Source organism: Pinus tabuliformis, chromosome 3_1, assembly GCF_031772625.1.
Source record: "Pinus tabuliformis cultivar Carrire ecotype Pingquan chromosome 3_1, CPIR1, whole genome shotgun sequence".
Classification (NCBI taxonomy): Eukaryota; Viridiplantae; Streptophyta; class Pinopsida; order Pinales; family Pinaceae; genus Pinus; species Pinus tabuliformis.
The window spans coordinates 456,545,804-456,558,774 of record NC_142301.1 but is presented as its reverse complement, the minus strand read 5'-3'; positions in this window follow the sequence as shown (position 1 = coordinate 456,558,774).

Here is a 12,971-nt window from a genome sequence, read left to right as displayed (position 1 = left end):
ATTTTAGGGACTGAGGAGCCCTTGGTTTATAGACATATATGATTGGGGTTTCAGTGCCCAAAAATGTCTATAACAGTGCTAAATGACTATTCTCGTATATGAGAGAAATTTTGTAGGTGGAGTCTCAACTGAACTCTATAAATCTCGAGAGAGGCCTTGTCATTCCTTTCCAAATGTTGAGTAGCATTATATATTTGGCATCCCACTCTTCCATCTGATCAAATTCCCTATTTTCTACCTTCATGAGTTTCACCACTTCCTGTGCATTATCATGAATGCCAATGAGAGGGGCCATGACTTGTTCTATCAGTGTCATCTCATCATATAGTTGTGCCATGGTATACTACATTGGTCCTAACTCTTATAGCATGGATTACTTCCATAATGCATTATTGATTTTTTGTGATGATAGTCACTAGTTCTCTATCGAGAGATTTTCTAACTGTTGCTTCACCGCAACCAATTCTCTTCTTAACCTAGTATTTTCATTCAATAATTACTCTGATTTATTCTATTCCATTGTAGTGATTGCAACATTTTCTTCCATAACTTCCCTTGGGTTTTTGATAGCATTGGAGGTGATCACCTTTTCTGTTTCTATTGAGACTAGATTCTAATTATCACTAGGAAAGTAATTATGGCTTTGTTGCATGGTCCTCTTATTGAGTTGACCAAACATTAGATTGCAAACATATGTGACTGTATCTGCTGGTGGAGGTGTGATCCCCATCTCTCTGAATGGAAGATGGCCTCCTATGAGTGGTTGTTCATTTAGAGTACTAGGCTCATCATCTATGGGTTGAATGGTGTCTTCTTCCTTATATTCCTCGTCCTCAATATCATGAGTCAAATATTCTTCCTCTAGATTTTTTGTTACCTCCTCTTATTCACTTCCTCTGTTGTTCTTCTTTGATCTATCTCCTCTCTTCTTCTTTTATCTATTCCTTCACAAGCAACCCATCTTGCTTCATACTCTCCTCCCCTTCTTCTTCATCTTTTCCTTCTCCCCTCTTTGTCTCTATCTTTTTAGCTATTGTTTTTAAAGGATCGACATTCCATTTCCTGCTCCTCTGACCCGATGAATACCTGATCATTTTCCTAGGAGATAGCTTCTTTACTTGAGGTGTTGCTTCCTCCTCCTCTTTCTTTTTCTCCTACAATTACTTTGCTTCTAGATCTTGGGGTGAAGTGGTATTCATGGTTGGAAGTGTCTTCATTTTAGAATTGTACCAATTCTTTATATTTTCATATTATTGTTTGCATATTGATGAATACACTATGTTATGACCAATCATTTGACAATTCCTCCTCACAATTCACCTAGGATCACATGCATGGAAGTCTTCAGTGGAAAAGTGTAGGTTCTTTAGGTATTTTGTCTGGGTCACTAATGCCTTGTGACTGTTTAATTCATACAACCTGATCCTCAACAGAAAGATAGGCCAAGTGGATTTCTTCCTCTTATGAAGAGTTCTTGAAAACCCCTTGCCCAAATAATTGGATAATTCCTGCTGTTAGTGTCAGTCTTTGAAGCCTTCCACCAATGATCAAATATGCTCTTACAAAGTGGTTGTAGGGTGTCAAAGTCAAATTTTGTCATTTCAGTGAGTCTTCAAATAAAATTTGGCCACTAGGTATTAGATCTAGGATTTTGTTTTCATTCCTTTCAAATTTTTCCGAAGTTGGTCCATGTCACCATTCAGCTGAGTGTACCATCATTTAGAGAGTTTTCATCATCATTTTAGGTTTCAATGGGTCATTTTAAAACTTGATTCGTGCTTCAGTTGTACTTGGGTAAGGCTCATTTTCTTCTCCTAGGGTTTTGAAGGTAATTTCTCTTGGATGGTCAAATAATCAACAAAGCTTGCATCCTGATGCTCATACACCTTCCCCTATCCTTAATGTACCTTATTAAACACTTCCCATCACTGATGTCGCTCAAATTCATCATTTTCCCACAAACCCTAGCTTGTTGCTCCAATTTGACAATTTTCTAGGCTAGGCTTGTGTTTTGCCCTTTTGGACCCCTTCCCCTCACTCAATCTTTGAAATTCCACTTTCCCATGTTTTCTAACATCACTCCCAAGATCCCAAAATTTTCTCAAGAATTTATAAGCCCCTTATCCCCTTCATTTCTCTTGATTTCTACAAATCCCCTGTTCCACACATCGGGATAGGTTTTACTCAAATGATGTTTCTGAGCAAGGAAAAATGAATTTGGAGAAAGTAAGAGAGGTTTTCGTCCACAATAGGCCAAGGAAGAAAAATTTCCCTCACTTTTTACACAGGTGTGATGGTTTTAGAGAAATTTCAAAAATATAGTTGCCTTAGGAGAATTGATGTACTTCTAAAGTAACCTTGGGAAAATAAATATTGCTCCTAGCTTGGTTGGCCAAATGACTTGCTTGATGATTCCAATGATAACTAGACACAAAGAGCTTTCCAATGAACTATTCGAAGCTCAATTTGGAGTTGAAGAAGACCTTAAAAAGTTGACTGCAACATCACTCTGTATTTGGGCAGCCTCATTTTGCACATTTTGACTAGTCTTGGGAGATTTGACATTTTACAAGGCAAATGAACTTCAAATTGAAAAATTCAAGATGTTTTGGAAAGTAGACTCAATAATATTTCCAACAAGCTATCGAGTTCTCCAAAAGCGGTCTACAAAAAGATGTTGTGCACCTATTGCCTCGCGCTATGCATTAAAAGTGTGTTGCGTACCTGTTGAGATTCTGCACTGTATTTTTACACTGTTGCTGCGCATTAAAAGTGCACTATGCACCTGTTGGGGAGACTCAAAACACTTCTAAACTACATCAAATTTTATCTAAAGATCTTGAATAGCTTTGTACAAGTAAGTATACCATTTCTCCTTTCTAAAAAGAGTTTTTCTTGATTGCTTCAGTGTGTTTGGCATCATTTCATAACAAACCCTATTAGCATTGAAAATTTCTCTCATAAACCCTAAATAAGCTAAGCTACCTCTCATAAGCCACCAAGGGTCATTTGCTGCTCTTATCCTCCATTTACACTTAGTTTACCAAGTCTCTTTCACTATCCATCACTCATCAATCTTCATTCCACTAAACCCTAATTTCTACATCAAACCCTAGCCCTAATGCACTATTCACTTACCCTAATTCCCAATTCTTACATTCCCACTACCCCCCGTTCCCTTATCAACTCTATACGCTAACTCCCTCAAGCATTCACATCCCCATACATTTCACCTACCTTATATTTTAAAATCTCTTCATACTCATCTTGTCCCCATCCCATCCCTTCATTCCTCACTAGCAGCTACAGTCACCAAAACCCATGGAGAGTGACACTGATTATGAAAGGGAGGAAGAAGCCCTTAGTGACAGTTCTAGGGAAAAACATGTGTAGTAGAAGATCTCATAATGGGGAAAACTAATAAAGGAGGAACCTATCAGTTTGAGACAATTGCTTGCTTGCCCATTTGCCATATCATGTTTCAGACATCACTCTCGCTTTGATTTCTGTGAAATGGTGGAGAGGGTCAAGTTTCACCATGAGCTGACAAGGTTATTTGTGACTCATCTGGACAATGGTAAGGTAAACCTTGATGGTGTTTCATTCATATTGTCACATGCTATTATTTCAGAAGCAACAAGCATTCCAAATGTAGGTGAAAAGTGGAACAAGATATGTAATTCAAGGGTAAAGAGGCTAAAAGTTAAGTTAAGGAGAGCCTTGAAGAGAAAGAAAGAGAAAGATAAACTCAAGATCTTGGTTGAGGCATCATTGGCCCAACAAAGTACCTAACAAGTATCACTCATGCCAAATTTCAAGAAATTTGGAGAAATTTTTGACATTTTTGAATTTTTGAAATTGAAAAACAGGCTTTTCAAATAGGTGCCGATGGAGGCATCCTCTTGCAAATTGGTTTAGATATCTAGAATCAGCATGGAAAAATATATAAACCCAAAAATAGTGAGAAGATTTGGACAAGGTCTTGATCACCAAAAAGGAAAAAAACACCCAAAAAGTGCCCTCTCTACCACTTTTTTGCCACACAGGAAGCAGTCTTGGGAGAATCAACTTTTGGAGGGGAAAATGAGTTCCAAATCAGAAAAATCAAATTGTTCCAGAAACTAGATAGTAAGGGCTTTCCAACAAGCCAACTTGCACCTAATTTGGACACAAAGAAGGCCTCCAAAAATTTCCCTGAAAAAGTGTTGCGCATTAAATTTTTGGCGCTGCATATTAAACTGATTTTGTCAGTTTTGCTTAAATTTTCAGAGTTCGCCTAGTTTTCTCTACAGTTGACTTTTTCTTGCCCTCTTGGTAAAATTAGCATGGTAAATGATGTATTTGATGTAAATATGGATGAAAAACACCTCATAGGGTAGATACATCAAGTTTCAAGTGGTTTTTATGATGAATGAATTGGTTTCCTAAGTTTTAGAGGCAAGCTGTTTCACTACCTACTTTTGTGTTCCTAGTTTAAGCATGGTTAAAACCACCCCTCTTCTCATGGATTCGACCCCTGATAGCTAGCATGAGTTGTTTTCTTGCCTATATTATGTACTTTTTCAGTTATTTGCAAGGGTTGGACTCTTGTGGAAGCTCTGAACTTTATTGTATATCTCTACAACAGTTTGGCAAGGGATAAAACCAGGTTTTGGAGCTATTTTTGTGGGATTCTTGTGACAGTGAGTTTATGTATTGTTTCTTCTTTGTAATGAGTTTTTTTCATATTTTATATATATCCAAATCTATCTTTCTCTTCTAAAACTAAATGAAAGAAGGTGAATAGGCAAAATACACTGCTATGTTTTGTCTTGGGAATGCATTTGGTTTTCAACATTTTCAACTATTTGAAGAGGAATCATAGTTTCTTTATGCCCTCCTCAACTCCTTAGCTATCTTAAACTAACATCTCAATCCATTTTTAAGTACATAAACCCTCATCTAGCTCGCCCCACAGAACATGACTGTATACCTGTGTTGATTTCCCCGACCCAATTTGTCTTCTCCAATTGATACAACAACAAAACCTTAAAAATCAACTCAAAATCCTTTGAGCTACTATACCTAGCCTAAAATCAACATTCATTTCAATCATCTCTAGTCATAATTGCAACCATCCTATCTAAGATTGACAAGGAGAGAGCCCTCTCTCGACCTGGTAGGGCTAGCTACCAGGTTAAGTGTGGTTTGTGGTTATCCTGGGATTGCCTCCCTTCAGCCTGAGGTCGATCTAGGTGCCTAACATAGTGGCGACCATGCTGGGGAACGTAGTTTTATGTTCCTCGGTGAAATGTATCAAGTTTGGCTCTAATTTTTGATGGTGGACAATGATTAGACACCGGAAGGCTGAAATCATTCACCGACGACTCTAAATCAATTTTGAGATTAGATCCAAGGATTCCCCTAGAGGATGAACCTGACCAGCAGAAACATGAAAGGAAAATATGGAAAGATCAAGTATTCAAGTTGGAATTTCATCCAAGACATTATTTTATTTGTTATAAATTATTTCTTCTCTTTTCTTGAGAATGTCAAGAAGGTTTTGCAAAGTATACTATATTTGGGACAAGATCCTAGACCTGCATTTGATTCTTTCCCTTTGAAGATTGTGAATATAAAGAATTCGCATGCCTTTGATCTTGATCAAGACCCTTCTTCTAAATCTTGTGATGACCGTCTTCAAACTGATGAACCTCAAGTGACCAAGACTGATTCTACAACTTCTGTACATATTCCTATACCCTCTACAATTCTAGATCGATACAAGCCTCTGATTTTACCTCCTATATCCCATGCTTTCCCTAAAAATCATTACCTATATCTACCAAGATTTGATGGTGAATGTGAGAACATCACTGTTGAGAGACATGTTTTGAATTTTGAGTCTTTTCTTGATCTTTTTGAAGTTAATGAAGAGGATGTCAGTATTAGGCTTTTTGCTCTTTCTTTGCAAGGCAGAGTTAAGAGTTGGTTAAAAACCTTGCTTGATGTGAGCATCTCAGATTTACAGCAATTTGTCAAAATTTTCCTCGACAAGTGGGTGGTCAAACAAAACCATTTCTTGATTATAGAAGAGTATAACCAGCTGAAAACACTGCCAGGGGAGATAGTACAACAATTTTCTGGCAGATTTAACTAAGTCTAGTTTTTGATGCCTATTACTATAAGACCTCCTCCTGGATCTACTCTCTTGCACTACCCGAGAGCCTTTGATCCAGAAACGGAGTTTTAGCTAAGGGAAACGAATCTTGCAACACTTGAAGAGATGCAAAATAGTGCAGTAGATGTAGAGGCTAATTTACTAATTAGAAGGGCAAAGTTGAATGAAGAAGAGAGGAAGAACATATATCCAGAGGAATCGACATCTTTAGAGGTAAAGCTTGATATTTTGGTAAGTGCAATGGAAGAGATGATGCAAAAGTTCACTACAAGGAAAGAGTATGATGTTCAGGACCATGGCTCACAGATTGAAGAAGAACAAGTGGCTGATCCAAAACATTTCCTTTCTTATCCCAGTTATCATAGATATGATAATGATTGTTTTATAGATCATCTTGGAGAAGAGAGATCTGTTGATCTGACATGTATGCTTGATGATCTATTTTATACTGATGATTTCCCTAAGTTTGATCAGTATGATGATGATTGTGTTCTCCAAACAGAAGCTAGTCTTGCAGACAAATCAGCAGTTGGTTTGTGGAAGGAGGAAGTTCACTTTCAGCAGCTCGAATATAGTGATCAACCATCACATATCAACTATGGATGTGAGGAGGAAAGTGCAAAATTTTTTGAAGTAAGTGAAGGATCTTCGCCTTTTTGTTTTTCTTCGTTTCATATCATTAGAGACAACTTTCATGCAATCAGAAATCAACTATCGACAAGTATTGATTTGGACCATCTTGAGGGCAATGGAATCCTTATTCAAGACTTTTCATATCCAGATTTGCATCCCCCGAATGCCTTTGATTGTCAAGTTGCAGATGAAGACTTGGAAGCTGGAACATTTGATCAAATGATGCAAGATGATTCCATTCCATTTTTTTTTGAATCATTTTAGTTTTTGAAAGGAATTTTGCTTAGTATATCTTCAATAAAAGATGGGCAGCCTATAGAAAATCATGTAATCTCATCAGAGCCAATAGAAAATGGGTTGCAACAATATTTTCAAGTTTTTAATGATCCAATAGCTGACGTGTTGGATGATGTCTGTAGTCAAATTCCTTCTCCATTAGCTAACTGTGAGCTTGGAAAAAGTATTGATACAAACTTGATCCAACAGCTGGTTTCTTTGTCATTATCAGCAGGAGTCTTGTCACAAAGCTCGGATGAAAGTTTTCATTCATGGTATGAGGAGAAGAAAAGCAATCCATTGGATGAGCTAAGTCCTAGTGCACATGAATTTCAAGATCCTTACGCAGTGTTTTTGGAGTCAGATAGAGAATCCATATTATTCAACGGATTTGTTTACATGTTTTCATGGGAGCTTCCTTTTAGTAGTTCTCTCTTGTTATTCATAAGCAAGCACTTGTAGAGAATGCAAACAATAGCCAGAATTCTTACTTGGTTGCATTGGTTATTTCACTTCACTTGATCAGGTGATGAATGGAATAATTAGAGTAGGTTTTATTGAATGAGCTCCACTTCAAGCGTATTTTCCAGTTTGCAGTTGTGTTTTAGCATCGAGTCAGTTTTTAGTTGAGTTTCAAGTCAGTTGGTGTCTTTGAGCCTTGAGTTAGTTTTCATAGTGTCAGTTTCAAGTGAGTTTGTGTCTTTGAGTCATCAGTATCTAGTCATGTAGTTTTAGCTTGAGTTTTTGATTCCATGCCGAATGGATAAGGCACTGGTCTGCTTTCCAAAAGATCTATGGTTCTTGGCACCTCCAAGGAGCTACCATCCCCATTGGAGCCAATGTTATTGTCAGTATTTGAAGCCTTCCACCAGTGATCAAATATGCTCTTACAAAGTGGTCTTAGGGTGTCAAAGTCAAATTTTGTCATTTCAGTGAGTCTTCAAATAAAATTTGACCACTCGGTATTAGATCTAGGATTTGGTTTTCACTCCTTTCAAAGTTTTCCAAAGTCAGTCCATGTCACCATTTAACTGTGTGTACCATCATTTAGAGAGTTTTCATCATCATTTCAGGTTCCAATGGGTCATTTTACACCTTGATTCATGCTTTAGTTGTACTTGGGTAAGGCTCATTTTCTTCTCCTAGCGTTTTGAAGGTAATTTCTCTTGGATGGTCAAATCATCAACAAAGCTTACATCCTGATGCTCGTACACCTTCCCCTATCCTTAATGTACCTTATTAAACACTTCCCATCACTGATATCCCTCAAATTGATCATTTTCCCACAAACCCTAGCTTGTTGCTCCAATTTGATAATTTTCTGGGCTAGGCCTGTGTTTTGCCCTTTTGGACCCCTTCCCCTCACTCAATCTTTGAAATTCTACTTTCCCATATTTCCTAACATCCCTCCCTACTTCCCAAAATTTTCTCAAGAATTTAGAAGCCCCTAATCCCCTTCATTTCCCTTAATTTCTACAAATCCCCTATTCCACACATCAGGATAGGTTTTACTCAAATGATGTTTCTAAGCAAGGAAAAATGAATTTCGAAATAGTGAGAGAGGTTTTTGTCCACAATAGGCCAAGGAAGAAATATATCCTTCACTTTTTACATAGGTTTCATTGTTTTAGGGAAATGTCAAAAATACAGTTGCCTCAAGAGAATTGATGTACTTCTAGAGTGACCTTGGGAAAATCAAGATTTGTCCTAGCTTGGTTGGCCAAATGACTTGCTTGATGAGTCAAGTGATAACTAGACACAACGAGCTTTCCAATGAGCTATCCTAAATTCAATTTGGAGTTGAGGAAGATCTTAAAACGTTGACTGCAACAACACTCTGCATTTGGGCAGCCTCATTTTGCACATTTTGACCAGTCTTGGGAGATTCGACTTTTGACAAGGCAAATGAACTCCAAATTGAAATATTCAAGATTTTTTGTAAAGTATACTCAATAAGATTTCCAAAGAGCTATCCCATGCCCAATTTTGACAACGAGAAGGCCTCCAAAACCTGTCTGCAAAAATGTGCTACGCATTAAAAGTGCGTTGCGCACCTATTGAGATTCCGCAGTGTATTTTTACACTGGCGCTGCACATTAAAAGTGCGTTGCGCACCTGTTGGGGAGACTCAAAACACTTCTAAAATACATCAAATTTCATATAAATCTCTTGAATAACTTTGTCCAAGTAAGTATACCATTCCTCCTTGCTAAAAATAGTTTTTCTTAGTTGCTTGAGTGTGTTTGGCATCATTTCATAGCAAACCCTATTGGCATTGAAAATTTCTCTCATAAAACCTAAATAATCTAAGCTACCTCTCATAAGCCACCAAGGGTCATTTGCTGCTCTTCTCCTCCATTTACACTTAGTTTACCAAGTATTTTTCACTATCCATCATTCATCAAGCTTCATTCCACTAAACCCTAATTTCTACATCAAATCCTAGCCCTAATGCACTATTCACTTACCCTAATTACCAATTCTTACATTCCCACTACCCCCCATTCCCTTATCAACTCTATACCCTAACTCCCTCAAGCATTCACATCCCCATATATCTCACTTACCTTATATTTTAAAATCTCTTCATACTCATCTTGTCCCCACCCCATTCCTTCATTCCTCACTAACAGCTACAGTCACCAAAACCCATGGAGAGTGACACTGATTATGAAAGGGAGGAAGAAGCCCTTAATGACAGTTCTAGGGAAAAACATGTGCAGCAGAAGACCTCATAAGGGGAAAAACTAATCAGGGAGGAGCCTATCAGTTTCAGACAATTGCTTGCTTGCCCACTTGCCATATCATGTTTCAAACATCACTCTCGCTTTGATTTCTGTGAAATGGTGGAGAGGGTCAAGTTTCACCATGAGATGACCAAGTTATTTGTGACTCATCTAGACAATGGTCAGGTAAACCTTGCTGGTGTTTCATTCATATTGTCTCCTGCTACTATTTCAGAAGCAGCGAGCATTCCAAATGTAGGTGAACAATGGAACAAGATATGTAATTCAAGGGTAAAGAGGCTAGAAGTTAAGAAGGAGAGCCTTGAGGAGCAAGAAAGAGCAAGATAAACTCAAGGTATTGGCTGAAGGATCATTGGCCCAATAGATCACCTAACAAGGATCACTCATGCCAAATTTCAAGAAATTTGGAGAAATTTTTTACATTTTTGAATTTTTGAAATTGAAAAATAGGCTTTTCTAATAGGTGTGCAGTGCCACTGGCACCGTGCTTTTGATGGAGGCATCCTCTTGCAAAATGGTTTACATATCTGGAATCAGCATGCAAAAATATGTAAAGCCAGAAATAGTGAGAAGATTTGGACAAGGTCTTGGTCACCAAAAGGGCAAAAAATACACAAAAAGTGCACTCTCTGCCACGTTTTTTCCACACAGGAAGCAGCCTTGGGAGAATCAACTTTTGAAGGGGCAAATGAGCTCCAAATCAGAAAATTCAAATTGTTCCAGAAACTAGACAGGTAGGGTTTTCCAGCAAGCCAACTGGCCCTAAAAAAGCATTTCACATTAAATTTTTGGCATTGTGCATTAAACTGATTTTGCCAGTTTTGCTCAAATTTCTAGAGTTCGCCTAGTTTTCTCTACAGTTGACTTTTTCTTGCCCTCTTGAAAAAATTAGCATGGTAAATGATGTATTCGATGTAAATATCGATGAAAAAATCCTCATAGGGTAGATACATCAAATTTGAAGTAGTTTTGATGATGAATCAATTGGTTTCCTAAGTTTTAGAGGGAAGCTGTTCGACTGCCTACTTTTGTGTTCCTAGTTTAGATATGGTTGAAACCACCCCTCTTCTCATGGATTCGACCCCTGATAGCTAGCATGAGTTGTTTTATTGCCTATATTATGTAATTTTTCAGTCATTTGCAAGGGTTGGACTCTTGTGGAAGCTTTGAACTTTATTGTATATCTCTAGAGCAGTTTGGCAAGGAATAAAACTAGGTTTCACAACTATTTTTGTGGGATTATTGTGAGTTTATGTATTGTTTCTTCTTTGTAATGAGTTTTTCTTATGTTTTATATGTATCCAAATCTATATTTCTCTTCTAAAACTAAATGAATCAAGGTGAATAGGCAAAATACACTACTGTGTTTTGTCTTGGGAATGCATTTGGTTTTCAATGTTTTCAAATGTTTGAAGAGGACTCATAGTTTCTTTATGCCCTCCTCAACTCCTTAGCTGTATTAAACTACCATCTCAATCAATTTTTAAGTACATAAACCCTCATCTACCTCGCCCCATAGAACATGACTGTATACCTGAATTGATTTCCCAGACCCAATTTGTCTTCTCCAATTGATCCAGCAACAAAACCTTAAAAATCAACCCAAAATCCTTTGAGCTACTATACCTAGCCTAAAATCAACATTCATTTCAGTCATCTCAAGTCATAATTCCAACCATCCTAGATGATATTGACAAGGAGAGATCCCTCTCCCGACCTGGTAGGGCCAGCTACCAGGTTAAGTGTGGTTTGTGGTTATCCTAGGATTGCCTGCCTTCCGCCTAAGGTTGATCTAGGCTCTAACACCTGCATGACCACATTATTTGTCACATATCACAAAAGAAGACAAGGGGTTGTTTGAAATTTAAAGCATCTGATATAGATTCCCTCAATGGCTACAAAATAGCCTGTGATATCTTGAAGTGACTCCACTTGATGAGTCATGCATGACAGACCAGTGTCAAATATCAAGAGAAAAATAGTTGCAAAGAAGTATTTGGCCAATCTATCATATGTGCCTATGAAGCTTCCCTCTGATAACAACCTTTAGTGGAAGTCAACAAGAAAATTCTTTTTTGGAGTCTAGTTCCAGTACAGTTTCGGGAACGCATACCATGCATAGATTCCATGCAAAAGAAATGCAGACATGTGAAATTTTGGGGCTTGATTTTCCTGTAAAGATGCTTCCTTTTACATGTCTACAGTTTCAATATTTTCCATTTATTAATAAAATTCAAGTTTCACCATATCTCTATGTTTTGGTTATAAATATGGATAATTTTTTTCCCTTCACAAATTCATATTATATTTAAAAATTGGTTCTAACCGTAGGAGATATATGTATATCTAAATTTATTATTGGTTATCCCAATTTTTGCTATAAGGATGTGTTCACCCTCCATTTCAAAGAGAGGACTCTTTGATCATACATCCCACAAGGGATTCACGTTGGTTAGTTTGTCATTGATGTCAATATGATGATAAAACCTAGGTATATTGTTGAAGAAAACCCTAAGAGAGAATCCTAAGCACAAAACCCTAACCCTAAGAGAAAACCCTAGGAGCAAACCCTAGAATGTATAATCAAAATCTAAGTCCTTGAAATTCACCTAATAAATGTATGCATGATTGAATAAGCTCCTAAATGAAGCCCTAAATTAATGACTTCATATATATTAAATATACCCTAATTCCAATAAATAAAGAACCCATGTGAAGGAGCCCTAGCATAAGCCCTATATAAAAGAAACCCTAAGGGTTGTCATAAATCATATTCTAACATTGTCCAAGGCATGTTAACATGATGAAAGACCCTAGCTACATGATGCCCTAGATCCATGAAATAAAATATTCAAGTAGAGATATTGTGGAAAACACTCATATGATGAAAATAAAATTGAAATTATCAACATTGGAGACTATTTCTTGGGAATAAAATTGCATCAACTTGTAGAGGAATAAACCCAATAGATGAGCCCCTTTAAAATTGGATCTCAACATGTATATATAATAAGAAAAAATTGTCATTCCTAGAATCAAAGTCTTCTAATAAAGAATATAAGTGGATAAATTTAGGTCTTAGATGGAAGCATAAAAATATAAAGAGCGGAGTCCTAATTGAAGACAAAATTAAAAGGACGTTGAACAACGAGAAA